Here is a 27,290-nt window from a genome sequence, read left to right on the forward strand (position 1 = left end):
GGGGCAGGAGAACCTCTCTGACCTACTGACCACCCCCTTCTAATCCACCCCAGGTCCCATTGGCCTTCCTGGCCACAAGGGCCCAGTGCTGGCTCATGGTCACCCTGCTGTCCCCAGGACCCCCAGCTCCCTTTTCCCTACTCTGCTCTCTAATAGGTCATTCCCCAACTTACACTGGAACCTGGGGTTGTTCCTACCCAGATTCAAGACTCTACACTTGCCCTTGTTCTATTTCATTGAATTTTTCCCCGCCCAACTCTCCAGCCTGTCCAGGTCTCTGAATGGCAGCACAGCTTCCAGTGTCACCACTCCTCCCAGCTTGGTGTCATCAGCAAACTTGCTGACAGTCACTCTACTCCGTCATCCAAATCGTTGATAAATATATTGAATAATACCGGCCCCAGTACTGACCCCTGAGGCCCTGCACTGGATCCAGGCCTCAACTGGACTCCGCCCCATTGACCACGACTCTCTGGCTTCTTCCCTTCAGCCAGTTCGCAGTCCACCTCACTACCCGATCATCCAGACCACACTCCCTCAGTTTAGCAGTGAGGATGCTGTGGGAGACTGTGTCAAATGCCTTACTCAAGTCAAGGTAGACCACATCCACTGCTTTGCCACCATCCATTCATCTTGTTATGTCCTCATAAAAGGCTTTGAGGTTTGTCAAGCACGACCTCCCCTTGGTGAAGCCATGTTGACTGCCCCTAATGACCCTCTTATCCTTAATATGCCTTGAGATGGCACCAAGGATGTTGAGGACCCTGTCAAACGACTGAGAGTCCCACCTGTCCTGCCCCCCCAGCTGGTGGAGGTGAAGTCACCCTGCCCTGGGGTAGGGGAGGATGCGACTGTCAGCACCACCCTAGGTGTGTACATGGACACAGGCACAGTGGGGCACAGAAGGTGCTTAAGAGCCATTGAAGGCTCCAGATCTCAGAGAGATGTGCAACTGCCACACTCTACAATGTAAGAAGTTTCAGAGAAGGTAGTAAAGGGTGATGTGTTCATAGAGCTCAGAAAAGAATGTAGGATGTGGCCAGACCTATCCTAAAAGAATCTGAATATATCTCAACACAAATGGGACTGGTTTAGATAAACAGCTGTATCAGTTGAGTGGATCAACTGGTTATGTAAATGGCCTACCCTGAAATAATCACCAGTATTATCTTCCTAAGCAAGACAGACCAGCATGGGGGAAGTGTATATGTGGCTCAGCCCAACATAGAACATAAAAAATTAACCAGCAAGGTGAACTTTAAAGAGAGCAACAGGCTTGAGCTGGATTCAACCCACGTATTCCTTCCTGGCAACTGGGGTTTCTTAGTGTCGTGGTGGTGAGCATACAGATGTTGGTAACGGGAATCAGACAATCGTAGAATTATTTAAGTTGGGAGAGACCCTCAGGATCATCACGTCCAACCATAACCTCACCTCACTCTAGCACTAAACCTCATCTATATGTCTTTTAAACACCTCCAGGGATGCTGACTCAACCACTTCCATGGGCAGCCTGTTCCAGCGTTTCACAACCCTTTCCATGAAGAATTTTTTCCTAATATCCAATCTGAACCTTTCCTGGTGCAACTTGAGGCCATTTCCTCTCATCCTATCACTTGCTACTTGGGAGAAGAGACCAACACCCTCCATGCTGCAACCTCCTTTCAGATAGTTGTAGAGAGCGATAAGGTCTCCCCTCAGCCTCCTGTTCTCCAGGCTAAACAGCCCCAGTTCCCTCAATGGCTCCTCATTAGACTTGTGTTCCAGGTCCCTCACCAGCTTCGTCACCCTTCTCTGCACTCTCTCTAGTACCTCAGTGTCCTTCTTATGATGAGGGGCCCAAAACTGAACACAGTGTTCAAGGTGAGGCTTCACCAGTGCTGAGTACAGTGGCACAATCACTTCCCTAGTCCTGCTGGCCACACTATTCCTGATACAAGCCAGGATACTGTTGGCCTTTTTGGCCACCTGGGCATATGCTGGCTCATATTCAGCTGGCTGTCATTTAACACCCCCAGATCCCTTTCTGCCAGGCAGTTTTTACGCCACTCTTCCCTGAGCCTGTAGTGTTGCCTGGGATTGTTGTGACCCAAGTGCACGACCTGGCACTTGGCCTTGTTAAACCTCATACAATTGGCCTCAGCCCAATGATCCAGCCGGTCCAGGTCCCTCTGTAGAGCCTTCCTACCCTCCAGCAGATCAACACTCCCACCCAATTTGGTGTCATCTGCAAACTTACTAAGGGTGCACTCGATTCCCTCATGCAGATCATTGATAAAAATATTAAACAGAACTAGCCCCAACACTGAGCCCTGGGGAACACCACGCATGACCGGTTGCCAACTGGATTTGACTCCATTCACCACAACTCTTTGGGCCCGGTCCTCCAGCCAGTTCTATGTCCATTGAAGAGTACACCCATCCAGGCCATGAGCTGCAGCTTCTCCAGGAGAATGCTGTAGGATATGGTGCCAAAGGCTTTACTAAAGTTCAGGTACACAACATCCACAGCCTTTTTCTCATCCAGGATACTGTGGGAAACAGTGTCAAAAGTCTTGCTAAAGTCAAGGTAGGCAACATCCACTTCTCTCCCCTTATTCCCAAAGCCAGTCATCTTTTAAAGATGATTGAGAGCAGCCTCATAATGAAATCAGCAAGCTCTCTCAGCACCTTTGGCTGCATCACATCTGGTCCCATGGACTTGTGTGGGTTGAGATTTCTCAAGAGATCCCTGATGCCTGACTTGATCTTCCACTATTGGCAGTTCCTCTCCTCCTTGAACTCTGTCTCTAGGCACAAACTGTTTATTCTTACTTAAAGCAGTGAGCTTTGAACTCACCCAAAGTGAAAGGAAATCTGCAGTACTGAATGCAGCGGCTTTCTGATCACTGCAATATTTTGAGTTTGTAAACTCTAAAACAAAACAAAGCCCATAACAGGGGAAAAATCCTCACTGGATATAACTTTTCCTTAGATCTGTTTGATGTAAGCTATCAAGGAGTTTAACACTGGGCATCAGTCAGCACTGTTCTGTTCAGGAGAATGAGGTGGGGTAACAGTTACTTCTGTAAGGACCCTGAGAGCATCCTCTGCTTCCTGGAGGTTTGGCTGCCTGGGCTCAGGGCTAACTTAGAGACAGTGCAGCTGAGGGCTGACTCCCTTCCCTCTGGTGACCTTGGGGAGGGCACTCCAGACAACTCTGCAGGGAGTCCTCAGCAAGGGCTGATCCCCCCCCTTCCCATTGGAGTTGCTTTTAAACTGAGCCTCCACTGTTTGGCCCCTGCCTGATCTACAGCTCCCACTGTGCTGCAGACAAGCCTGTGCTTGGCCATGGGACCTGTTGATCAGGACCCAGACCCTGACTCACAAACTGACTTCTTGGCCTGACTTCAGACCTGCCTTGTCACCATGAACTTGCCTGGAGATTACTGGAGTGTTTGATGCTGCTTACTATCACCAGACCTACCCTGCTTATCTTGCTTGGGTACTGTGGGACTGAGGCCTTACTGGTGAGGCCACTGCTTCTGCTGGCCTTGTTATTATGCTTGGCTACTGGCTCACCTTCCCTTGTGGAGCAACCAGCTCTTGCTGCCTGACAGCTTTTATCTTTGAAGAAGGAAAACTAGATCTTTAATTACCCTGTAGACGTCAACCTCTCCTCATAGGGCATGTGTTCCAGCCTCCTGACCATCTTGGTGGCCTCTGTTGGACTTGCTCAAGTTTATCAACATCTTTCTTGTACTGGGGGGGGTGGTATGTGTGCGTGCATATGCACACATGTTCACAAGCGCATGCTAGAGCACACTGCTGGCTCCTGTTCAGCCTTCTGTCCCCTGGGACCCTCAGGTCTTTTTCAGCTCTCCAGCTAGTCAGTCCCCAACCTGTATTGCTGCAAGGGGTTAGCCTATCCCAGGTACAAGATTTGGCATTTGTCTTTGTTGAGTTTCATAAGGTTTCTGCCAGCCCATTCCTTCAGTATTTCTAAATCCCTCTAAATGGCAGCTCCATCCTTGAGTATATTAACTACATTCCCCCAGTTTGATGGTGTTCACAAACTCAATGAGGTGGATTCAGTTTCCTCCTCTAGGTCACTGGTGAAGATATTAAAAAGGATAGGTTCCAGGACAGACTCTTGAGGAATGCTACTTCTTACTGGCTTTCTAAGCATGTGTGTAATTCTGCTTTCATAAAAAAACCCATGTATTTGCAGGATCAGAACTGTGGGGTGTGAAACCTATCACACTGAGGTCATCAGGAGCAGCTCTCCAGATCACCTTTTGGACCAAGGGGGTTACTGCCCAAGGATGAGACACATTATGTGTTGCAGGAGAAAATCAGTTTGGGATTGCACAGGAGTTATTATGGGATGTTTAGGGGAGGAACTAAAGATGGGACAAGGGAGGGGTTTAGGTGACTTGAGAAGGAACAAGAGTGGGAAAATAGAGGGATAAGGGGATAAAAAGGACTGATCATGTGTAGTTGGCTGGTCAGGATGCTTGTCTGGCTATGCTCTTGTCAAGGTTTGATTGCAGGGTGACAATAAACCATGGCAGATGCTTTGTTAACCCCCTCTCCCCCCCAGCCCCCCTTAGCCCCTCCCCCCCCCCAATACAATCAGGCAATTGGAAGGCAAAGAAGGACAGAGAGAGAGAGTTGGAAAAAATTAAAAATGTTTTACTAATGCTACTTAATAAAATAGAGAAAATAATACAAAATATACAAACCCAATGTTGAAAATCCTGGCAAAGAACTGCTCCGGCAGCAGCAGCAGACGCCTGGAAGTCCTGGGCTGGACTCTGCAGCAAACCAGAACTGGATTCAGTCTGTCACTAGGCCTCAGATTTGCAGGGACAACTTGCAAAGTTCTCCCCAGATGCCGGCCATAGTTGAAGAGGGAAAAAGGGACGAGGACCTCGTGATCTCCCACTTTTATATGATGTATCACGTGAACGGGATGGAATACTTAGTTGGTCAGTTTTAGTCACCTGTTCAGTTCGCCAGCAAAATACTTCAAAGGAATTAAGGGGTGTTCCTCTAAGAAGGTGACACTTCTGACAGCTCAGCTGAAGTGCCTCTACACTAATGCACGCAGCATGGGCAACAAACAGGAGGTGCTGGAAGCCACCGTGCTGCTAGAAGGCTATGACCTAGTGGCCATTACTGAAACTTGGTGGGATGGATCCCATGACTGGAGCATGGCTATTGATGGCTACAGGCTGTTCAGAAGGGAGAGACGAGGAAGGAAGAGATGGACAGAGTGTGAAGAGCTGTCTCTGAAGAATAGCCATGAGCAGGTTGAAAGCTTATGGGTGAGAATTAGAGACTGAGGCAACAAAGGAAACCTTGTGGTTGGTGTCTGCTACAGGCCACTCAATCAGGGGGAGACTATTGATGAAGCCTTCTTACTCCAGCTACAGGAGGCATTGCACTCGCAGGCTCTTCTCCTGCTGGGGGACTTCAACAACCCTGACTTCTGCTGGAAAAGTAGCATGGCAAACTGTAGGCAATCCAGGAGACTCCTGGAGTGCACTGAGCATAACTTCCTCAGCAAGGTAATAGACAGCCCTACCAGGGGGGATGCAATACTGGACCTGATGGTCACCAATGCAAGTGAGCTAATCGGTGACAGCAAGATTGGAGGCAGCCTGGGCTGCAGTGATCATGCGCTTGTGGCGTTTGCAGTCCTGAGGGATGTGGGATGGGTAAAGAGTCAAGTCAGGACCTGTAGTGGTAGTAAATTCGACGAATCCAGACGCCGGCATAAGCTCTTTGATCGAACGGGCGGGCCGGGCGAGAGTAAGGAGTCTAATTCAATGTGAATTTACCATCCGTACTCTTTAATGAACTCTTAAACAACACTGAATATCAATGTCCCCGAGACCACGTTTTTCCAAGCCTTATATACTCTCTACCAAAAGGCCATGCGGCAAGTGCAGGCTACAATTGGTTACACTCACAGTCACTCATCCCCCCCCACTATGGCGATTGGCTGCAGGGCACTGTTCACAGACTCTTCATGCGCAGCGGCAACGCCCCTCCTGCAGCCTGGGTTGAGGGCAGAGCAGCTTCTGTTTACTTTCCTTTTGTCTCTGGTGTCTCAGGGAAATCCTTCCGTGTAGCACAGCCGCATCAAGCCCTGGCTTGTTCACAGCACACAGCCAGAGACTCTCCACAATTCCTCTTTTTTTTTTTTTCTTTTTGGACAAGCCAGGATTGATTAGCTGTGTGTTCTAATCCTTTTTTGATATGTGATAAAAAACAACTTATACATAACATATAAATAACAACAACAATCAACGTAAACAGTGCACTTTGCAATAAACCTGAGGTATTCCATTGCCGTTTAAATATCGCAATGGATTGATTAAACAAATTCCAAGAACTTTGGTTTAAAGATACTCAACTTATAACAAACGATGTGCTGGGTGTTGATAAACTTACTCAAGAGGTAGTGGTGTTTAAAGATCTACTTATATAACTATAGTACGCATACATGTCACAGCTAAATCAATGCAAAGGTTACACCTCACTCTGTGACCTCCGAGGGTTCTGCTGCAGGGAGTTGACTTGGTTGAGTTTGTTTCAACTCCGGCTTTACTGCTCGGCTTGGAACCCACAATGGACCTTGATCTGTGGAGAGACACATATACCCTCTACCATTAAAAATAACAGGTACTGGTCCCTTCCACAATCCAGTAGTGGGATCACGATACCTCACCATGAATTCCGGTAAAGTGTTTTTCCTTCCTAGTCTGTTCTGATAATGATGAATGATCACAGGAGGCTCCTCATGATCTCCAGTTAGACATAAATAATTCAAGGTAAACAACAGCTTTGCTAAACGCTGTTGACAATCTAACTCTTCCTGCTTCTGTTTGCTCAAATACCCTTTAATCATTTGATGTGCTCTCTCGATGATTCCTTGGCCTGTTGGGGAATGAGGTATACCTGTAACGTGTTTCACTCCCCATTTCATTAGAAAAGTTCTAACTTTCTGGCTAACATAGGCAGGGCCATTGTCTGTCTTAATCTTTTCTGGGACACCCATTACAGCAAAACAAGCTGTTGAGATGTTTACATACATGTAGTGCTTTTTCTCCTGGTAAAGCAGTAGCCCATATCATTTTTGAAAAAGTATCAATTGTGACATGCACATATTTAAGTCTTCCGAATTCTGGCACATGTGTCACATCCATTTGCCATACTTCTAAGGCTTTTAAACCTCGAGGATTGACACCGATTCCTATACCTAACATCTGGCTTCCACACTGAGGACATGCCTGTACAATACTTCTTGCTTCATTTAAAGTCAAATCGAATTGTCTTTGGAGACCTCTGGCATTCTGATGAAAGCTCTCATGACTTTGTCTCGCTTGTTGGAATTTATCTGTTGGAGGCATGTGCTGTACTGAACTTACTAAACTATCTGCAATTTGATTTCCTTCACCTAGACCAAGATTCCATTGATGACTGCGGATGTGAATCACACAACAGGGTTCTTTTCTTTGATTTAAAATAGCTCTCAATTGTACAAACAATTTTCCTAATCGAGGATTATTCGATTGTCTTAACAGGGCATTTTCCATTCTGGGTATTACACCTGCTACATACAAAGAATCTGTGACAACATTTAAAGCAGATTTCAGCCAATTATTTAAGGCCCATATTACTGCCGTGAGCTCTAAAGTCTGCAATGAATCCTCTTTTGAACCTTCAATTAAATGCTGTTTCCATTGACTATTCTCTTGCCAGACACATGCTGCCTGGTGTCTTTGTTTTCCTGCATCTGTATATACTGTAAGGCCTTCAACAGGTTTTGCTTTTACTTTGCTTCTCTCTAACCACTGATTTGTTCTAAGGAATTGCCATAGTTTACCTTTTGGTTGTCGTGAATGTACCTTGCCTATAAATCCTAATAATGCATTCTGTATAGGCATCGAATGTCTCAGCCACCATTCTAAATCGGCTCCATTTATCGGAATACTGATGTCATCTGGTTCCTGACCGCTAATTTCTAATATTCGAGATCTTCCTTTTCGAATCAATTCTCCAATTACTTCTGGTCTCGTTTGAATACTGAATTTTGGTTGGACACTGAGAAAAATCCATTCTAATAATCGTAAATCATTTTCTGTTTTCAATCTGACAGTGGCACAAAAGGAAGAATCTGTAGCAACATCTATGGGGAATTCCCCGTTTTTGTTTTGCCACTGGCAGATGATTGCACACGGATGTTCTAGATTGCTAATAAGGAGGGAAATTGGTCGATCAGAAAGTCTTCGGCTAGACCAATTTGTCTGTACTTTTTGTATAATATCAGAAAGACATTTGAGATGCACGGACTCTAAGCTTATATTCTTAGCTGGATCACCTCCTTTTAGAAGTGAAGTAAGAGGTGCTATATCATTGTTAGTAATGCCTACGCAATTTCTAATCCATTGTATGTCCCCTAACAATTTTTGGACATCATTTAATGTTTGTAAATCAGTATGTAATTCAATTTTTTGTGGACGAATCTGTGCATCACAAATGGACCAACCAAGGTATTTCCAAGGTGCAGACTTTTGAATTTTCTCTGGAGCTATGACCAACCCCTTTTCTTTGAGTTTGATCGTAATTTGGACTATGGAACTTTCTGTGAACTCAGCTTGTTGACAGAACAGAATATCATCCATATAATGATAAATAATTGTTTGTTTCCATGATGCACGAATAGGTTGAAGTGCCCATGCAACATACATTTGGCACAGTGTAGGAGAATTTTTCATATCTTGCGGTAGCACTACCCACTCATACCTTTTAGCTGGTTCCGCTTTGTTTACTGAAGGCAGTGTAAATGCAAAACGCTGTGTATCTTGCTCATGTAAAGGAATGGTAAAGAAACAATCCTTTAAATCTATAATTAGAATATGCCAATTTTCTGGTAACATTACAGGTGATGGTAATCCAGGCTGTAAAGCACCCATGGCTTGCATTTGATCATTTACCTTTCGCAAGTCATGTAATAATCGCCACTTTCCACTCTTTTTTGGTATTACAAAAATTGGGGTATTCCATGGACTAGTAGAAGGCTTGATATGGCCTGCAACTAATTGCTCTTCTACTAATTCACGTGCCTTTTGCAGTCGCTCTTCTGTTAGTGGCCACTGGTCAACCCAAACTGGGCTATCTGTTAACCAGGTCAATGGAGGGTTGGGCAACTGCTTTCCAGTGACCACTAAGGAAAAGGCGAAGTAGTTAACACGGCACCAAGTTGCCCCAAGACATCACGGCCAATAAGCGCCTCAAGGCTGCTTGGCAATTCCATTACATACACCCTAAGGGTAACACATTGACCTTCAGGGAAACTAATCGAAATGGGATCAACACTTATATTTGGAGTAGTTTGACCCCCTACTCCAGCAACAGTGGAAGAGATTGATTTTTGAAGTTTCCAATTTCGTGGCCATTTGAATTGACTAATGATGGAGACATCAGCTCCAGTATCAAGCATTGCATTTACATCTACAACAACAGTAGAATCAGATTGAAATAGTTGCACACGTAACATGGGACGCTGAGTCATTGATGAGGTGAAGCAAACTGCAGGACCTGTCGATCCAAATCCTTTATCATGCCTTTGTGTTGAGGATGCTGGAGGAACTCCTGGAAGCATTGGTAGGCAGTTTTCCAGTGCTACTACCTGAGCTATTCTACTCCCAGAAGGAATAAAAATTGGCGGATGCAGAGTGTAGGCCAGGATTTGAACAGTTCCTGTGAAATCTGCATCAGTTATACCTGGTATTACTATAAGACCTTTGATACTAGCAGAAGAACGGCCAATCAATAGGCCTCCAATGAGACTATCTTGTCGAAATAAAGGTCCTTTAGCATTAGTTGGTATTCTATGAATTGCAGTATTGGTCAATGTTATATCTACTGCTGTCTCCACATCAACTCCGAGGCTTCCTGCGGTGCTTGGCTTGTTGAGGTGAAAGAAGCCTGGTTCACGGTTGGTCGCTGATTGTGATACAGGTTCGGAGATGTTCTTTGTGTCTGGTAGCTTTTGAACGTATACCATAGTTCATGATTGTTTGTTTTGCTTGCTGCAAAATTTTCCAATCGTGTGGTTCCCATACCGCTGTCTGAGTGTTCATATTTTGAATTACCGGTAGGGCTAATTTTGCTGGAGACCAATCACCTTCTAGAATGGCATCTTTGATGACCCCTGACCATCTGCCACGTCGGGGCTGCAGCTGGTCAGTAGAATCTATAGGCACCTTTGATTGCATTGTTTGTGAAGGGCAAGCTGGTTTTTGAAACTCAATTTGTTCCTTATTTTTCTCTACATTTGACACTCTTAAGTTAAGTTGTTCAAGCTTGTTGGTAATGACTTGCAGTAACTGCTCTACTGCTTGGGGTGAGCCCAATGATGTAGGAGGAGGCTCACAAAAAACTTCCGCGGGTGCTTGCGGAGGCAAAGTTTGAGGCGGCCCCGGCCCTCGCGGCGGCAGCGGCCCGGCCGGTCTGGGCCCGGCCCCCACGCTTTTCTCGGAGGGAGGGGGGGCGTCCGGCTCGGGGCAGGGCAGAGGCGGAGCGGTAGGAGGAGGGCGGCACTCAGGGCCTCCCATGTCCGGACAGTCGACCCGTTGCACTTCCGCTTTCTTGGCACATTGCCCCAGAGACTCGGAGGGGGAAACTTCCGGTTCTTTGTTTACGAGCCGCGAAGTTTCTAATCCGCGTTGCAGATCGGACTGTGAAAGTATTGGCTGAGCCGGGACCCCGCGACCACCCCGAACGGCAGGCAGACCCCACAGAGTAGCCCACAGGCCCCTCTTTTCTTTTGGACAAGTTTTATCAGTCCAGGTTTGTTCTGGGACAAGCGCCTCCGCGGCTCTTAGGGCGGCACGTTGTTCCGATTTCATAACTTCTAATGATTCTAATACGGTTTTCCACAATTCTCTCACAGCTTTAATTTCTTTCTCTTCTTCCCCTCTGATAGTTTTGTCCCACATAGTGTCCCCCACTGATCTCCATTCTGTTGGGGAAAACAAAAGTGGAACTTCTCCAAAGTGTCCCCACTTCTGAGCTAAAAAAATCAATGTGATTAGCTTTTCCTGTGACGATTCAATACCTCTCTTAGAGAGAATAGTCGTCAGCAGTGCCGCGGCTGTTTCAATATCCATTATCTTATCAGCGCGGTCTTAACGTAGGATGCGAGTGGCCAGCTCGACAGGTGCCCGTCTTTTGATATCGGACTAAGCACACTATCCCACACCCCGGCTTGGCTCCGTTTTTTATGAACGCTGCTTACCGCAGTAATTTCGATCCGGAGCGTTATGCTTTGCTAACGATCCATCCTTCTGCTACCATTTGTAGATCCGGAGCGTTATGCTTTGCTAACGAACCATCCTCTGCTACCATTTGTAGTGGTAGTAAATTCGACGAATCCAGACGCCGGCATAAGCTCTTTGATCGAACGGGCGGGCCGGGCGAGAGTAAGGAGTCTAATTCAATGTGAATTTACCATCCGTACTCTTTAATGAACTCTTAAACAACACTGAATATCAATGTCCCCGAGACCACGTTTTTCCAAGCCTTATATACTCTCTACCAAAAGGCCATGCGGCAAGTGCAGGCTACAATTGGTTACACTCACAGTCACTCATCCCCCCCCACTATGGCGATTGGCTGCAGGGCACTGTTCACAGACTCTTCATGCGCAGCGGCAACGCCCCTCCTGCAGCCTGGGTTGAGGGCAGAGCAGCTTCTGTTTACTTTCCTTTTGTCTCTGGTGTCTCAGGGAAATCCTTCCGTGTAGCACAGCCGCATCAAGCCCTGGCTTGTTCACAGCACACAGCCAGAGACTCTCCACAAGGACCCTGAATTTTAGGAAAGCCAACTTCCATCTCTTCAAGGAATTAGTCAACAGGACCCCCTGGGAAACTGCCCTCAGGGACAAGGGAGCAGAACAGAGCTGGCAGATCTTTAAGGACGCTTTCCATAGAGCACAAGAGCTTGTGATCCCCAAGTGTAAGAAATAGGGTAAGGAAGGCAAGAGGCCGGCACAACTGAGTCAAGACCTGCTGGTCAAACTAAAGGGCAAGAAGGAAATGCACAGGTGGCGGAAGCAGGGACAGGTACCCTGGGAAGAGTATAGGGACACTACCCGGTTGTGCAGAGATGGGGTAAGGAAGGCCAAGGCACAGCTGGAGCTGAACTTGGCAAGAGATGCAAAGAATAACAAGAAGGGCTTCTACAGGTACGTCAACCAGAAAAGGAAGGACAAAGAGTATCCCCCGTGATGAGCAAGACTGGCAAACTGGTAACAACAGATGAAGAGAAGGCTGAGGTACACAGCAACTTCTTTGCCTCAGTCTTCGCTGGCAAGCTCTTTTCCCACACTTCTTGAGTGGATGAACTGCAGGACAGGGACTGGGGGAGTAAAGTCCCTCCCATTGAAAGTGAAGATCAGGTTTGTGACCACTAGAGGAACCTAAACATACATACAGGCTGCGAACCTGGTGATGGGCCTGGAGAACATGTCTTATGAGGTGCATCTGAGGGAACTGGGATTGTTTAGTCTGAAGAGAGGAAGGGTCAGGAGAGACCTTATCACTGTCTACAACTAGCTGAAAGGAGGTTTTAGTATGGGGGGTGTTGGTTTCTTCTCCCAAGTAGCAAGTGATAGGACACTAGGTCGAGAGAGGTTCTCCTGCCCCTCTACTCTGCCCTGGGGAGACCACACCTGGAATATTGTGTCCAGTTGTGGCCCCTCAGTTCCAGAAGGACAGGGAACTGCTGGAGAGAGTCCAGCGCAGCCACCAAGATGCTGAAGGGAGTGGAGCATCTCCCGTGTGAGGAAAGGCTGAGGGAGCTGGGGCTCTGGAGCTGGAGAAGAGGAGACTGAGGGGTGACCTTATTAATGGTGATCAATATGATGAGTGTCAGGAGGATGGAGCCAGGCTCGTCTCGGTGACAACCAGTGATAGGACAAGGGGCAATGGGTGCAAACTGGAACACAAGAGGTTCAAATATGAGAAGAAACTTCTTCATGGTGAGGGTGTCAGAGCCTGGCCCAGGCTGCCCAGGGAGGTTGTGGAGTCTCCTTCTCTGCAGACATTCAAACCCGCCTGGACACCTTCCTGTGTAACCTCAGCTGAGTGTTCCTGCTCCCAGGGGGATTGCACTGGATGACCTTTCCAGGTCCTTCCAACCCCTGACATTCTGGGATTCTGTGACAAGAGTAAATGGCTTCAAGTTGCATCAGGGAAGGTTCAGACTGGACATTAGGAAACATTTTTTCCCAGAAATGGTTGTCAGGTATTGGAACAGGCTGCCCAGGGCAGTGGTGGAGTCAGCATCCCTGGAGGTATTTAAAAGATGTATAGATGAGGTTCTTAGGGACATGGTTTAATGCTAGAGTTAGGTTATGGTTGGACTTGATGACCATAAGGGTCTCTTCCAACCAAAATTTTTCTGATTCTATGATTCTAAATCTATGGGACCTGATGAGATGCATCCCAGAGTCCTGAGGGAATTGGCTGCTATAGTTGCCAAACCACTCTCCATGATATTTGAGTAGTCATGGCAGTTAGGTGAAGTCGCTGGTGACTGGATAAAGAGAAACATTGCATCCATTTTTAAAAAGTCCAGAGGAGGGCCAGAAAAAATTTTCAGAGGGATGGAACACCTCTCCTATGAGGACAGGCTGAGAGAGGATGTTCAGCCTAGAGATGAGAAGGTTCTGGGGAGACCTTATTGCAGTCTTTCTATATTTAAAAGGGGCTGATAAGAAAGACGGGGCAGGGCAGATTCAGGTTAGACATGAGGAAGAATTTTTTTACAATGAGTGTGATAAAACACTGGCCCAGGTTGCCCAGGGAGATGGAGATGCCCCATCCCTGGAAACATTCAAGGTCAGTCTGGATGGGGCTCTGAGCAACCTGATCTAGTTGAAGATGTCCCTGCTCATTGCACAGTGGTTGGACTAGATGACCTTTGAAGGTCCCTTCCAACCCAAACTGTTCTATGATTCTAAGACCAGTGAATGGTGAAAAACAATCTTTCTTTCTCTAAAGTTAGGTTTTTCTAAGGAGGGGAAAATGATCTCCTTGAATTTGGTGCTCAAGTCAGTTAAATTCTTCAAGCTTCACTGGAATTCTCATGCAGTACTATTTAGCCAGTCTGTACATTTGTAATATGCCAATTCATTATGCTAGCCTGACAAAATAGATACCCTTCTGTGATGGATGCACTTGACTACTTAACCAAACTAGTGGTAGTTTGGTTCAGGCTCCAAAGGAGTTAAAGTGGCTGATCGCTAGATTGGGGCAGACAGCAGGTTTCCAGTGCCAGGGAAACCTGAAGAAGAGTCTGTTGCAGCATTCAGTGCCCTTTAACACAATCACCTACTATGAGCACCCTTTGTTTCTTTTTATGGTATCCACTGTGTGCTGCTGGTACCGTTTCTCCTTGCAGAACTTGCTCATTGGTGTCTATAGCTGTTGAAACTTCACATCTGCTTTTGGTTGTGATGCTGGAAGGTAGAGACTGAGGTGGAGCCCTGCTTTTGCAGGTCACCGAGGTCCAAGGTGCCTCATTCTCAGTGATGTCAGCTACCTTCTCATTGGTGTCTGCTATAGGAGCACAGTTCTGAAACCATCTATCTCCATCTCAGCTCCTCTAATACTAAGCAGCCTTTTAACTGTTTCCTGAAACTCAGCCACCTGATGTATCAGATCATCAACCTGTGCACCTCTTATGCAAGCACTTACCTTTTCTCCAGGACAAGGGTCTGGGCACTCATTGCAACCTACTGCCTGTACTGAAGTCTCCTTCCATACCAGTACTGCTTGCAACTATTAAGAGCTGCTTGTGCTACACAGAAGAAAGCTTAAAGATCTTATATCCAGGTCTCAATTACATTTTTTTTAACTCCACACCATTTTTTTCTCCTCTCTTACAGAAAAAAAGTATACATTTTACTGAAAAATACTAAGCAGTAGCACAGACTAAAAGTCACACTCCACTGAGACAATATTTTTTTCCTGAAGCAAAAGCACCATGGGCAAGGAAAGCCACCATGCAAAACCAGCAGTCCAGATCTTCCTACACCACGGGCAGGAATCCCAACAATGAAGGACCTAACTATTATTCAGTAGGACCACAGCGCTACCCAGGCCAAGATGAGAGTAACACATACAACTAGCAGAGCCACACCTGAGACAAGGCCACACTCAGCAGATTTGTGCTCAGCAAATTTATAACCAATGAGTCAGCACAGGGACCAAAACAGCCACTGTGAAACCCCACCCACTGCATTGTCCCACAAGGGAGGCATACTCAGAGGAGGCCCAGGACAGATCTCACTTGCATCTGCTGTGCTAATCACAGTACCTGAGCTCATGGGATGCCACATACTCCACAGCTTCTCTGCCTGCGCTCCTGATCACCTCCACAAGTGGTTGCATGACTTCCTGTGGTGACAGCCAAAGTTCACCAACATCGCCTACTTGCACACAATCACTTCCAAGAGTATCAGCCCCAGTTGCCTCCACCCATCATGGAGCAAACCCCACATGCACAACAAACCTGCTCAGTGCCGTGCTGTGTCATGCCATGCCATGCCAGCCCCTCCTGGTCCTTCCACCTCTACTCATGTTGTACAGCAACTCCAGATGCCTCATTCCATCAGCTCGGGAGCAGTGATGTTGCTGCACAAACTAGTCCAGCCCCAAATCAGAGGGGTGAGAAGACATGAAAACCCACCCAATGTCTTATTTGCCTCAGTCTTTAATAGTAAGACCAGTTGTGTTACGGGTACACAGCCCCCTGAGCTGTAAGACAGGGATGAGGAGCAAAATGAAGCCCAAATGATCCAAGGGGAAATGATTAGAGACCTGCTACACCACTTAGACACACATAAGTCTATGGGGCCAGAGGGCATACACCATACTGAGAGAGCTGGTAGAGGGGAGTAAAGCGAGGTGGTGGAGTTGCTCTTTACATGATAGAGCAACTACAATGTATTGAGTACTGTCCAGGCAGGGATGAGGAGCGAGTTGAGAGTCTGTGGGTGAGAATGAAGGGGCAGGCTGGCAGGGGTGATACTGTTGTGGATGTCTATGACGGGCCACCAGATCAGGGTGAGGAAGTTGATGAGGCCTCTACAGGCAGCTGAGAGCAGCCTCACAGTCACAGGCCCTGGTTGTGGTGGAGGATTTTAACTTCCCTGATGTTTGCTGGAAGGACTACTTGGCCGGCCAGCCACAGTCCAGGAGATTCCTCCAGTGCCTTGACGATAACTTTCTGATGCAAAGGGTGGAGGAGCCGACTAGGAGAGGTGCTCTGCTGGACCTCATCCTCACTAACAAGGAGGGTCTGGTTGAAGCGGTCAAGGTTGAGGGCTACTTTGGTTGCAGCGACCATGAGATGGTGGAGTTCAGGATCTCCTGTGGCAGGAGCAGGATAGCAAGCAGAACTGCAACCCTGGACTTCAGCAGGGGCAACTTTGGCCTTTTCAAGCAATTCCTGGGGGAAATCCCATGGGCAAGGCTGCTTGAAGGTCAAGGGGCCCAAGATAGTTGGTTAGTGTTCAGGGACTGCTTCTACCAGGCACAAGATCAGAGCATCCCGACACGTAGGAAGTCAAGGAAGGGAGCCAGGAGACCTGCGTGGTTAAACAGGGAGCTGCTGGGTATGCTCAAGTGGAAGAGGAGAGTTTATAGATCATGGAAGGAGGGGCTGGCCACTTGGGGAGAATATCAGGCTGTTATCAGAGGGTGTGGGGAGGCAACTAGGAAAGCTAAAGCCTCCTTAGAATTAAACCTGGCGAGAGGGGTCAAGGACAACAGGAAGAGCTTTTTCCAATACGTGGCAGATAAAACTCACACCAGAGGCAATGTAGGCCCACTGATGAACGAGGTGGGTGCCCTGGTGACAGAAGATACGGAGAAGGCAGAGTTACTGAACGCCTTCTTTGTCTCTGTCTGCTCTGCCGGAGGCTGTCCTGAGGAGCCCTGTACCCCTGAGGCCCCGGAGGAAGTCAGGACAATGGAGGAGTTTGCCTGGGTTGATGAGGACTGGGTTAGGGAGCAGTTAGGCAATCTGGACATCCATAAATCCATGGGTCCGGATGGGATGCACCTGCGGGTGCTGAGGGAGTTGGCTGAGGTCATTGCTAGACCATCATCTTTGCCAAGTCTTGGTTAACGGGAGAGGTGCCTGAGGACTGGAGGAAAGCAAATGTCACTCCAGTCTTCAAAAAGGGCAAGAAGGAGGACCCGGGTAACTATAGACCGGTCAGTCTCACCTCCATCCCCGGGAAAGTGATGGAACGACTTCTCCTTGGTGCCATCTCAAGGCATATCAGGGATGAGAGGGTCATTAGGGGCAGTCAACATGGCTTCACCAAGGGGAAGTCACGCTTGTCCAACCTCAAAGCCTTTTATGAGGACATAACAAGGGGGATAGATGATGGCAAAGCAGTGGATGCTATGTTGATTACAGTAAAGCATTTGACACAGTCTCCCACAGCATCCTCACAGCTAAACTGAGGGAGTGTGGTCTGGACGATCGGGTAGTGAGGTAGACTGTGAACTGGCTGAAGGGAAGAAGCCAGAGAGTCGTGGTCAATGGGGCGGAGTCCAGTTGAGGCCTGGATCCAGTGCAGTGCCTCAGGGGTCAGTATTGGGGCCTGTATTATTCAATATATTCATCGATGATTTGGACCAGGGAATAGAGTGACTGTCAGCAAGTTTGCTGATGACACCAAGCTGGGAGGAGTGGCTGACACTGGAAGCTGTGCTGCCATCCAGAGACCTGGACAGGCTGGAGAGCTGGGCAAGTATTGCATCTGGGTAGGAACAACCCCAGGTTCCAGTATAAGTTGGGGAATGACCTATTAGAGAGCAGTGTAGGGGAAAGGGACCTGGGGGTCCTGGGGACAGCAGGTGTTCCTGCTCCGGCAGGGGCATTGCACTGGATGAGCTTTCGAGGTCCCTTCCAATCCCTAACATTCTGTGATTCTGTGAAATACAATACAGCAGAGAGGAAACAGCCTAGGAGGCTCCTGGAATGTCTGGAAGGTAACTTCCTGACGCAGATGGTCAGTGAGCCAGCAAGGGAAGGTGCCCAGCTGGACCTTTTGTTTGCAAACAGAGAAGTACTTGTGGGTGATGTGATGGTTGGAGGCTATCTTGGGCATAGTGATCATGAAAGGATCGAGTTTTCTATTCTTGGAGAAGGAGGGTGATGTCAGCTACCTTCTCATTGGTGTCTGCTATAGGAGCACAGTTCTGAAACCATCTATCTCCATCTCAGCTCCTCTAATACTAAGCAGCCTTTTAACTGTTTCCTGAAACTCAGCCACCTGATGTATCAGATCATCAACCTGTGCACCTCTTATGCAGGCACTTACCTTTTCTCCAGGACAAGGGTCTGGGCACTCATTGCAACCTACTGCCTGTACTGAAGTCTCCTTCCATACCAGTACTGTTTGGGTAGAAGCATGAGACATCGCAGGGCCTTTCTCTGCAGGAGCACAGTTTTTAACTCTGAGGCGAGTGCTCACTATTATGGCAGAGACCTAGAAGCGCCTTTCCTGATTGCCCTGCCTGCGCGAACTGCCCCACAAACTGCTGCACCATGCCCTGGGTGACGCACCACTATCTGTTTCCCTGCTCTGTTCTCAGCACTCCTGGTCACTAGTGCTCCCTAAGACCATTTAAATCTCCTGCGATTGCTCCTGGCAATGGTGCAGAGTCTGGTTGGAGGCCTGTAGGTAATCGTGTTCCCCAGGGGTCAGTACTGGGTCCAGTCCTGTTCAACCTGTTCATCAATGACCTGGATGAAGAGACTGAGTGCACCCTGTCACGGTCCGTTCAGTGATGGACTTGTGATGGTTCTTTTACCTTGATCTTAGAGCGCAAAATTAAGGCCACCAAAATGCCAAGGGGTTATAATTCAATCAAGCAGTGTTACTTTATTAATTTGCCCGTAAAGCGGCACGCGCTAGAGAGAGAGAGTAAGAAAAACAAAAGGGAAAAGAAACAGGGAAAAGTAAGAGTAAAGATGCGAAATGAGGTTGCGTTTATCACCAGTCCAGTTCCAGAAGCGTCCCTCTGGTCTCCGGTCCCGTGGAGTCCGGCCGGTCCTCCGTCGTGGTTCAGGATCCTCTGGTGGGAAGATCTTCAACGGTGCCCATTCTGGAGTCACCTTTTATGCTTCTTCACCCCCCCTTGCTCCCATTGTGTTAGCCCAGTCTCCGCCTAGACTTCGCAACCCAGGCTCGTACTGCGCAGGCTCGAGAGATTCACGCTTTCTTTTGCCAGCGCTTACGTGTCCAGAATTCAGGGGTCTTTCTCTGGTCCATTGGGTGATCTCAGGACCCTTGGCGAGCTGCTGGGCATGCTCCTTTTCGTTGGCCATTGTTTGGGGGAGCAGGTGAGGGACACGTGTAACTGAGGCTGCAGGTGAGAACACATTCTTCTGGATGGCAGCTCTTGTCCCTGGGTCGAAGAGACCCTCATAACAATAGCTTTCAGGAGGCGGGGGCTGGTTTGGTTGAAGAAGCAGGTGAAGTCCACACAGCAGCCATTGTAAGCAGCAGCCCCCCCGTATCGGAGAAACAGTGCAACACAATGCTTCTCCTCGGGCCTCTCTCCAAGTCATTGTCCATTCGTTCTTTCGGTCTCAGCTTCAGTTCTCTAAGTTCTTGATGGCGATGTTCAGGCAAATACTGCTCCATCTTTGGACCGACTCTCACACACCCTCAGCAAGTTTGCTGATGATACCAAACTGGGAGGAAGGGCTGACACACTAGAGGCTGTGCTGCCATCCAGCGAGACCTGGACAGGCTGGAGGAGTGGGCAGAGAAGAACCTGATGAAATTCAACAAGGGCAAGTGCAGGGTCCTGCACCTGGGGAGGAATAACCCTGTATACCAGTACAGGTTAGGGGTGGACCTGCTGGACAGCAGCATTGCAGAGAAGGACCTGGGAGTTCTGGTTGACAACAGGGTGATCATGAGCCAGCAATGTGCCCTTGTGGCCAAGAAGGCCAATGGTACCTGGGGCGCATTAGGAAGAGTGTGACCAGCAGGTTGAGGGAGGTGATCGTCCCCCTCTGCTCTGCCCTGGTGAGGCTGCATCTGGAGTACTGTGTCCAGTTCTGGCCTCTCCAGTTCAAGAAGGACAAGGAATTACTGGAGAGAGTCCAGTGGAGGGACACAAAGATGATGGGGGGTCTGGATCATCATTCTCATGAGGAGAGACTGAGAGAGCTGGGGCTGTTCAGCCTGGAGAAGTCTGAGATGAGATCTTATTTATGCTTATGAAGGGTGGGTGTCAAGAGGATGGGACCAGAGTCTTTTCCATGGTGCCCCACAATAGGATGAGGGGCAATGGGCACAGACTAAAGCACAGGAGGTTCCATCTAAACATGGGAAACTTCTTCCCAGTGAGGGTGCCAGAGCCTGGCCCAGGCTGCCCAGAGAGGTTGTGGAGTCTCCTTCTCTGGAGACATTCAAACCCGCCTGGACACATTCCTGTGTGATCTGCTCTGGTGAACCTGCTTTAGCAGGTGGGTTGGACTGGATGATCTCCCGAGGTCCCTTCCAACCCTAACCATTCTGTGAAAGGCCTAAGCTGTAAACTGGCCAAGAACTCCTCTGGTTTCAATCTGTTCTCTAAAACCTCACAAAGGAGCAGGTTGACACATTGAGTATTGATGCATATGAGCTCTGAATACGGATCATGCAATTAACACACGAATAGTGAGTAGCTTTTCCAAGATTAATTTATCAAGGAATAAAGTAAGTTGTGGGTGCAGAGTCTCATGCATACCTTCCCCATCAGATGTAATTTGACTATGATCCAACCACTTTATTCTATAAATATGACAGTCTAAGTGAGCCTTCTTCAAGCTCTCCAGGCTAAGCAGCCTGGCTTTGTGGCAGTGATCTCCCTTTGAGCTGAGTTGCCTCTCAAGTTTGCTCCTCCAGGCAGAGACACCTTTTACCAACATCAAAACTTTGGTAAGCAACTGATATTGTGCATAACCTTGTAATATGGTAGCTTTGATTTGTGCCTTTGTAACTTTGATTTTATCTTGATATCTTTGATTTGTACCATGGTAGTTTTGAATCAGTGTTCAAATGATTGTGCCATACAATAATAGAATGAACCGTGACATCGAACTTTTTTTAAGTCACACTTTTACAACATCATGCTAAACCACTTTTGCTACTACTTTTGACAGTGGTTCTTTCAGCCATCTAACTCACCCATTTGTGACAAATTGACATAGTAGGCAGGATCCTAAATCGTTGTTTTTTGGACACACATCCTAATGGTCCTGCTTGTATGCACCTTGATTTAAAAGTAGTAATAATTAAGGGTCTGAACAATAAGGAAAAATTCTTAAAGGATTTCCTATATTTTGCTTACTTTTACTGAAAAAGGAATAGTGAATATAAGGAATTAGGGAAGATATATGAATGATACAACAGCAGAATCTTTGCCTTGGGGATTCCTGCTTTGGCCACTGTAAATGGAGAAGAACTAACTAAAATTTGGGATTGCTTTAGTTGCACATGATCAGAAGAAATAGTGGAACTCATTTGCTTAGACACACAAGTGTGATTTCTATGTTTTTTTTTCCCACCTTGAATTTTTGGCACCAGTCACTGAAAAAAAACCCACAACATCAAGCAACAAACCAAAACTTTGAAATGCAAATAATTTAGTTTACATCTACTTTTTAATAAAATATAAATAGTTGTTTGTATTTAGAGGAGTGCTGAAGGTAGAGTTGCATTCCTGCCTCTCCTGTGTCCCCTACTTCCCAACTTCTTTGTTTTTTGATTTACAAAGTGCAGGCAATGTTTCCTTCTTGCAGAGGCAAGTGTGGACTCTTTTTAACCTTAGAGGTATAGGGAGTGTTGAGTCCAATCTACGCTCTTATGTACATGGAGGGCTCTTTCAAGAGGTATCCAGAGAAATCAATTGGGAGTTCTGTTGTCCAGTAACAGAAGCTACTTCTACATTTGTCAGATGTGTGATTAATGTACCAATAATGAAAAAAAAATTAGGAGCTGTTCAATAATAGTTTCCTCTGTGTCAGTTACCTTTTACCTAATCAATACTTACACTCTAGTAAGTTTACCACATTGTGAGTCATTATAGAGTTTTTTAAGGAAAGTTGGTGCAAACGACTTGGATTGCAAAAGTAGGCCTGACTTGTATGTCAGAGAGAGGGAAAGAACTGCTGCATGTGAACTCTTCAGTTTGGCTTTTGAATTTAAAGCTGGCATCCTTGTTCTTTTTATCCTATTCCTCTGTCAGTAACTTCTGAGCCTTTTGGGAAGGGTAGCAGATAAATTAATGTCCTGCCTGAAGGAAGTACTATGATGTGAGCTGATGCTGTTTTGTTTGGCTTGCTGGCATGTATGTATCTGCTGGCCAGTCAGCACACACACACTGCTTGGAAATATTATAGCTGCAGTGTATGCTCCCTCTTTCTGGACATGGATAGGTATGGAGGGTATCAAGGGGTAGGGAAAACAATGAAATTGTAAAGAATGGAGACTATAGGGATTTTGGGGGGAGGGGGGCAAGAACTGGATTATTGTGGGGAAGAAACAACAATATAGAACAAAAATCCCCATTAAACAGGATTCATTAATTCTGCTGCTCATGAGGCCACTTGTTTTTCTTGAGTATTACTTGTAGTGATAAGATGTCATATTATGATAAAAGAGAATTTTCAAAACAAAAGGGTTGCACAGATTTATATGCATGTTTAATGTGAATTAACTGCAACATGTCATATATATGTCTCTTGTTAGCTATCTGTGTGGAGGTTCTGTGGAAAGGAGACAGCTGAAAGTGAAGCTAAAAGAGTGACCTTGAGCATATCAAGAATGATTATGGGGCTCTGAAGATCGAGTTGAAGGGCATGAGGGCTCAGGTGGTATTTTTCCTCTGTATTACAGGTGAAAGGGAAAGGCTCATGTAGGAATGAACACATCCACAGAATCACACAGAATGGTTGAAGTTGGAAGGGACCTCTGGAGGTCATCTTGTCCAACCCCCTGCCTCAAGCAGGGCCACCTAGAGTTGCCCAGGACCATGTCCAAACAGCCTTTGAATATCTCCAAGGATGGAGACTCCATAACCTCCTGGAGCAACTTGTTCCAGTACTTGGTCACCCTCACAGTAAAAAGTGTTTCCTTATGTTCAGATGGAATGTTCTGTGTGCCACTTTGTGTCCATTGCCTCTTGACCCTCCAGTAGGTTAAGACCTGGCTGTGCATCTGAGGTCACAGGCAGGGCTTTGATTTTTATGACCACAGAACCCTCTTTGAAAGAATGAGCACTGCTGGGGAGTATCTATCTGACAAAGTGGGGCAAGAGCATCTTTACTAACAGGCTTCCTAACCTAGTGAGGAGGCCTTTAAACTAGCTTTTGCCCTGTGCCTGTCTGTCCTATCTTGTTACCTTGCTAAGTGGGGAATCCTTGAAGCAGCACCCAGGCAGAAGCACACAACTGGGAACGCAGGCACTGAGGAGTTCAGTCCTTGCTAGAAGATCACCAAACCTGCTGCTTTCACCTGTATTTCAAGGATTCAAGCAGGTGTAGTTTTCCTCTGTGCTTTGATCTTTCTCACAGCAAAGCAGAAATCTCAAGTGTGTTTGATTACATGCCTTTGAGTGTTGTGGGGGAGTAACTTAGGGTTCTGCTTGCTGCAGAACAATGTTTAGATTTCTTAAAGAGAAGCGTGACATTAAAGAGTTCGGTGGTAGGTTCACTCTATTATTTACTGCATGGGGGAGATATACCAAGCCAAATGCTGCTGACCTTCTCTCCAGGTGCCTGTACCCATTGGCGAAGCAAACTGTCAGGTGTCCTCCCTCCCTGATAACCATTCGCTCTATGGGTCTGTGTCTTGGAGCTCCGGAGACAAACTTTCAGGCGAGGCCGTATCTGTCGCGGTGCAAGCTGTCAGGATTCCTTTTTCCCTGATAACCATTTGGTCTGGAGTCTGTATTTTAGAACTCCAGCAGCAAACTTTCAAACCATATGCAGAGCAGACTTTAAGGAGACAAGATTCTCAGAAAATAAAAAATGGAACGGAGTAGAATAGCAGAAGGGCTGGCTCAAGCTGGGTACCAGCACAGAGGTCCGCCTGTACCCATTCACAAAGCAAACTGTCAGGCGTCTTCCCTCCCTGATAACCATTTGCTCCAGGGACTGTGTTTTGAAGCTCCAGAGGCAAACTTTCAGGTGAGGCTTATGTCCGCCGCAATGCAAATGTTTGGGATTCTTCTTGCCCTGATAACCGTTCGCTCTGGAGCCTGTACTTAGAGCTCTGAAGGCAAACTTTCAGAGGAGACCCATAACTGCATGCAAAGCAGACTTTCAGGAAACAAAATTCTCAGAAAATAAAAAAATGGAACGGAGTAGAATAGCAGAAGGGCTGGCTCAAGCTGGGTACCTGTGCAGAGGTCTGCCCAAGCATAGAAAACTACAAACTTTTATATCTCTGCAGACCATTCACACCAAGATACTGTCCAATAGCAAAATTTCACCACCAGGTCCTTTGCTTCCCATTGGACCCTTTTTACCTGACTCCACGTGGGCCTCTGTTTTGTTCAGTTGTTGACATTGGTTTTGGTCCATATCCTTGAAGGTGCCGTTTTGTCTGGATAAATCCTTTCTTCTCAGCAAAGTGCAAAATAGGCCCCGCTTTGCAGATATCTGTAACGTCTCCGCATTAGCCTTGGATGATTGTTTTCCCAGTCAGTTCCATTTTTCCCAGCAAAATGCAAGCTGGACTTTATCTTGCAGGCATTTAGTGTAGTCTGCAGTTGCTTTTGGTAAATACAAGCTTAAAATTTTAGCAAATCTAGTCTACCAAGTAACATGAATCAAAGAGTACACTAAAAATCATACAACCTTATATCTCTAAATAATCCATTACATTTGGTGTGCATCTACTTAAGCTAAATGATCAACATCGAACTTGAATTGGGCTCATCCACTGACCTGTGAGTAGTAAAGCCATTGCCATACAGCTCACTTATGTAGCAGGGAGAGCTCAAAGTGAGCTCATCCAGGCTGTCGTGTTTATAGAATGAAGTGGTTGACTCGTAGTCAAATTGCATACAGTAGGAAAAGTCTGCACGAGACTCCCTGTTCCCACAAGCCACCGGCGTTCAGTGTGCTCTTTTGCTTCCCTGTGGGTCTCCTGGAAGGAGTTCTTGGCCTGGCTGCGGCTCAGGCCCTTCCCTCCTCTGGAGCCTGGACCAAACTGCTGCTGGTTTGGCTGGGGGAGGGTCGAGTGCATCCACCACAGGCTTATGTTATCTAAATACAGAGGGTCTTCTTGTCAGGCACACAAGACCAAAAAGCAATCAGTGTGACATATGTGGGTTTTTTACAGCCCAGCTACAGTCACTTGAGTGTATTTACAATTCTCCTCACCAATCTTCCATTACATTCCCACACCAGAGACCTGTGCTTCCGTGGTGCCAGCAACTGGAGCAAGTGTGGGTGTACACAAGTGTGTGAGCACTCACAAAGATCAAGGTGAAGTGACTTGAGCACCAGGTATGTCTCTAAGGGCGACTTCTTGTAGGGGGTTGTCTACTGGGGACCAGGAGAATCCCAGCCAGCTGCCAGAGAGACCATAGGGCCTGGATGTCTCTAGGGGCGAGATGTGCATGTGTGTCTAAGGGCAAGACCACAGGGTGTGGGTTGGCTACTGGGGACCAGGGGAGTCCTGGCCAACTGCATGTGTGTGTGTGAGACTATCTGTACCAGCAACTGGAATGGGGCTGTGGCCTCAGGGGTCTTATGTGCAGATGCCAGCAACTGGGGACACTGGGATCTGGACGCCAGCTACTGGGCAGAGTGAGCATCTGAGCTCAGCTGTTGGAGGGATCCCCATTGTACATAACTTTATATATATATATATATATATATATTCTCACTAGCAGACATCCATACTCTGTGCTGTCTGTGTTTGCATGAGTGCTCTGTGTGTCTGTGAAAAACAACACCTTTTATTTTGCAGCTCGACCCAATTAGCAGGTGATTCGGCGGCAGAAAGAGTTATGTTACTTAAGCCTAATTGGTGAACAGTTTAACAGCAAAAGGATTTACACAAAAGAGTTTTGCAGCATGTGTGGGGATGTAAGCCTTATGTTATTTTACTACTCACAGAAGCAGGGGCAAAGAAATAGGGATATAGGAAAGGAAAAGAGAAGGAAAGAAAGAAGAGAACAAAAAAAGAAAGGAAGAAAGTAAGTGAGGGATCCTGCCACCCTTATGGCTTCGCAGCATGGATGATGGGACTTATAGTCTGGGTCCAGTGATGTGTGGCCTCCGGTATCCCGTGACAAGGATGTTGGGGTTTGTAATCTGGGAGTGCAGCATCCTCAGGTGTCTGGTTCAGTTCCTGCGATGAGGCTGGTGGGCAGAGTGGTCCTCAGGATGGTGGGTTCCCTGCCAGTACTAGTATAGGTGAGCCTTTATATAGCCCTCTGGATTGCCTGCTTGTACAATTTTTGGTCTTTTGAAGAGGTGTTATTGTGAAAGATAGACAAGTCTCGGACCATCTTGAAGGGTCTCAGCTTTTCCCTTTGTGCCATGCTGGACCTATCAGAAGGTGGAGCTATGTGCCCTCCAGCACGTCTCCCACCTCCTGTGTCAGCCAGCCAGCCTTTGTCTGGATGAAAGACTGAACATGGGCCAGCAATGTGCGCTTATAGCCCAGAAGGCTAATTGTATTCTGGGCTGCATCAAAAGAAGTATGACCAGCAGGTTCAGGGAAGTGATTCTCCCCCTCTACTCCGCTCTCATGAGACCCCACCTGGAGTATTACATCCAGCTCTGGAGCCCTCAGTACAGGAAAGACATGGACCTGTTAGAGTAAGTCCAAAGGAGGGCCACAAAAATGATCAGAGGGCTGGAACACCTCTCCTATGAGGACAGGCTGAGAGTTGGGGTTTTATAGCCTGAAGAAGAGAAGGCACCAGGGAGATCTTATTGTGGCCTTCCAATACTTAAAGATACTTATAAGAAAGATGGAGACAGACTTTTTAGCAGGGTCTGTCACAATAGGACAAGAGTTACTGGTTTTAAACTAAAAGAAGGTAGATTCAGGCTAGAAACTAGACAACGTCCTCAAACACATGGTGTGAACTGTGGAGTTGTCATATGCAGGTACAGGAGTTTGACTCGATGATCCTTGTGGGTCCCTTCCAACTCTGGACATTCTATGATTCTAGATATAAGGAAGAAAT

The 27,290-nt window shown here is 47.0% G+C and overlaps 1 protein-coding gene across 3 annotated transcripts in view; it reads left to right on the forward strand.

The window, feature by feature from the left end:
* Positions 1-27,290, forward strand: part of LOC136114614 (E3 ubiquitin-protein ligase RNF38-like) — a 189,501-nt gene that overhangs the window by 29,718 nt on the left and 132,493 nt on the right. Inside the window, exon 1 of one of the 3 annotated variants that reach the window (XM_065860008.2) lies at positions 25,492-25,593. The exons of the other annotated variants lie outside the window; for them this stretch is intronic. The gene's annotated coding sequence lies outside the window, so the exon portion shown is untranslated. Of the gene's footprint in view, positions 1-25,491; positions 25,594-27,290 lie in introns of those variants that run through there. 3 annotated transcript variants of the gene reach the window in all.

This window comes from Patagioenas fasciata, chromosome W (genome assembly GCF_037038585.1).
Source record: "Patagioenas fasciata isolate bPatFas1 chromosome W, bPatFas1.hap1, whole genome shotgun sequence".
Lineage (NCBI taxonomy): Eukaryota > Metazoa > Chordata > Aves > Columbiformes > Columbidae > Patagioenas > Patagioenas fasciata.